Raw genomic sequence first — 1,352 nt, 5'->3', positions numbered from 1 at the left:
TACCCCCTCCCCCCACCCCCACTATCCCACCACACCACCACCACCACTACCCCAAAAAAAATATTTTTAAAAAATATTTTCAATTTCATAAATTATTTTCTACTCTAGTAAAAATAAAAGATGTTTCTCAAAAACATTTTTCATTCATAAATTAAACAATAAAAATCATTTTCAGAAAATATTTTCTGCGCACCGACCAAACATGAGAAAATAAGTCCAAAATCTACTTGTTTTCCAAGAAAACATTTTCTAGGAAAACATTTTTCATAGAAAACATTTTCCTTCGTACCAAACACACCCTCAAATTTAAATTAGATATTTAATTGTTTTAGGAATAATAGTTACAGTTGTAAAAATAGTTTTAACTTCCTCACTTTTTTGTAGGAGTTTAAACTTCAAAGTTATCTATAAAGAGTTTTTTCTAATCAAATGCAATTTCCTTTATACCTCATATGGCAATGCTAATATTCAAAAATTTCAAAATGCAGTAAAGAGATGAATAGTGAAACTCCATGAATTTCACTTGATTATGTTCGAGATGTATAGCAAATAATTGTGGTATGTTATTTATAAATAATTATATTTATAATCCAGGTAAGTTCTTCTATAATTGGTAAATATTTTCTTCCTTATCATTTTTTTAATTTATAAATTAAAAAAATTGGTAAAGTAAACCATTGTGATCAAACTTCGCATGGTGTTAGATATTAAAATTCATTAGTTATTTTATTGTCACGTTTGTATGTTGTGGGAACTATGAAATTTTATGGATATTTTCTTCTAATTATTTATTTATATAAGATGTGTGATAATATGAAGATTTTATATAGTTATACCTCTTGACACATTCAAAAGAAAATCATTATTTGTCACAGTCAATAAATTATGGCTTCACATAATTATTTTATCGATGACTATCAAGTTTGAAGATTTCACAAAAAAATATTAACCAAAGTCATTATATCAACAAAAAATTATCAATACATACTAGCCTTAATTGTTCTATTAAATCTTCTAAGTGCATATTTCAATTTTGCAGGATTAAAGTAACTGAAAAACCTGCTTTAGAATTACCAAAGGCTTAATAGAGATCTACAGACATATTTGGTACATATCACTGGGACTCTTATTTTTAGATATTCCATTTGACATCTATGTTGTTGTTGATATATCTTGCTCCTTCTTGGAACGTTTAATTTTACACAATTAATTCATTTAAATTATTTTCTTTCATTTCAAATTTGATTTTGCTGAAAATTTTGTGTTGATAGGTTAACAAAAATCATAATATCAACAAAAGACTATCACTACATACATTCCTTAACTGTTCTATTGATTCTTCTAACTTTATA

The sequence above is a fragment of the Solanum pennellii genome, chromosome 10 (assembly GCF_001406875.1).
Source record: "Solanum pennellii chromosome 10, SPENNV200".
NCBI classification, from domain to species: domain Eukaryota; kingdom Viridiplantae; phylum Streptophyta; class Magnoliopsida; order Solanales; family Solanaceae; genus Solanum; species Solanum pennellii.
The sequence above is the reverse complement of the archived record's forward strand: the minus strand, read 5'-3'. Positions refer to the sequence as shown.